Source organism: Cryptomeria japonica, unplaced genomic scaffold (genome assembly GCF_030272615.1).
Source record: "Cryptomeria japonica unplaced genomic scaffold, Sugi_1.0 HiC_scaffold_644, whole genome shotgun sequence".
Taxonomy (NCBI): domain Eukaryota; kingdom Viridiplantae; phylum Streptophyta; class Pinopsida; order Cupressales; family Cupressaceae; genus Cryptomeria; species Cryptomeria japonica.
The window spans coordinates 5,730-7,500 of record NW_026729441.1 but is presented as its reverse complement, the minus strand read 5'-3'; positions in this window follow the sequence as shown (position 1 = coordinate 7,500).

Sequence of the window (1,771 nt, the reverse complement as noted above, 5' to 3'; positions counted from 1 at the left end):
CGCAACGCCGGTGGGCACCCGGGAGTGCTTCGAAGTGTGCTCCAAGGTGCTGCGTGCACGTTGTCGGAGCCCGGTTTGCCCCGGGTGCGCACCTCGCGTGCACCTTCGTCGGGGTGGGCACCTTGGCTGGGTTTGCCCCGGCTGCGCTCCGAAGCGGGGTTATTGGAGCGCCGCCTCTTTTTTTGTCGGAGCGTTTGGTGGGGTTTCTCGCATTGGCTCTTCCGAGGCCCGGTTGCCACCCTGGCGCGCACGAAGTCGGAAGTAGGGTTAATTGCCCGGGTGCGCACCTTTGCCAGGGTGGGCACCTTACCTGGGCTGCGCACCAGGGCGGGCTCAAGATGGCACGCGCGTTCCGTTTTTTTCACTATCTTTCAAAACGGAAATTTTAAAATCTCCTTTTTTTTTTGCCTTTTCTGGAAATTAGTGAAGGCAGCGCATCAAAGGTGCGCACCTCGCTGCCCACCTTGGTGTGCTCTGAGGTGCGCACCCGGGAGCGCTACGAAGTGTGCTCCAAGGTGCGGCGTGCACGTTGTCGGAGCCCGGTTTGCCCCGGGTGCGCACCTCGCCTGCACCTTGGCCGGGGTGGGCACCTTGGCTGGGTTTGCCCAGGGTGCGCTCCGAAGCGGGGTTACTGGAGCGCCCCCTCTTTTTTTGTCAGAGCGTTTGGTGGGGTTTCTCGCATTGGCTCTTCCCAGGCCCGGTTGTTGGGTGCGCTCCCACCCTGGCGCGCGCGAAGTTGGAAGTTGGGTTAATTGCCCGGGCGCGCACCTTCGCCAGGGTGGGCACCTTGGTGCGCACACCTTGGCTGGGCTGCGCACCAGGGCGGGCTCAAGATGGCACCAGCATTCCCTTTTTCTCACTATCTTTCAAAACGGAAATTTTAAAATCTCGTTTTTTTTTTGCCTTTTATGGAAATTAGTGAAGGCATCGCATCAAAGGTGCGCACCTCGCTGCCCACCTTGGTGTGCTCCGAGGTGCCCACCACGGTGCGCAACGCCGGTGCGAACCCGGGAGCGCCCCGATGTGTGCTCCAAGGTGCGGCGTGCACGAAGTCGGACCCCGGTTTGCCCCGGGTGCGCACCTCGCGTGCACCTTGGTGCGCACACCTTGGCTGGGTTGCGCGGCCTGGTGGGCACCATGGTGCGCACCAAGGAGCGCTCCGAAGTGTGCTCCAAGGTGCGGCGTGCACGAAGTCGGAGCCCGGTTTGCCCCGGGTACGCACCTCGCGTGCACCTTCGCCGGGGTGGGCACCTCGGCTGGGTTGCGCGCCCTGGTGCGCACCAAGGAGCGCTCCGAAGTGTGCTCCAAGGTGCGGCGTGCACGAAGTCGGAGCCCGGTTTGCCCCGGGTGCGCACCTCGCGTGCACCTTCGGCGGGGTTGCGCGCCCTGGTGGGCACCATGGTGCGCACCAAGGAGCGCTCCGAAGTGTGCTCCAAGGTGCGGCGTGCACGAAGTCGGAGCCCGGTTTGCCCCGGGTGCGCACCTCGCGTGCACCTTCGGCGGGGTTGCGCGCCCTGGTGGGCACCATGGTGCGCACCAAGGAGCGCTCCGAAGTGTGCTCCAAGGTGCGGCGTGCACGAAGTCGGAGCCCGGTTTGCCCCGGGTGCGCACCTCGCGTGCACCTTCGCCGCGGTGGGCACCATGGCGTGCACGAAGTCGGAGCCCGGTTTGCCCCGGGTGCGCACCTCGCGTGCACCTTCGCCGGGGTGGGCACCTCGGCTGGGTTGCGCGCCCTGGTGCGCACCAAGGAGCGCTCCGAAGTGTGCTCCAA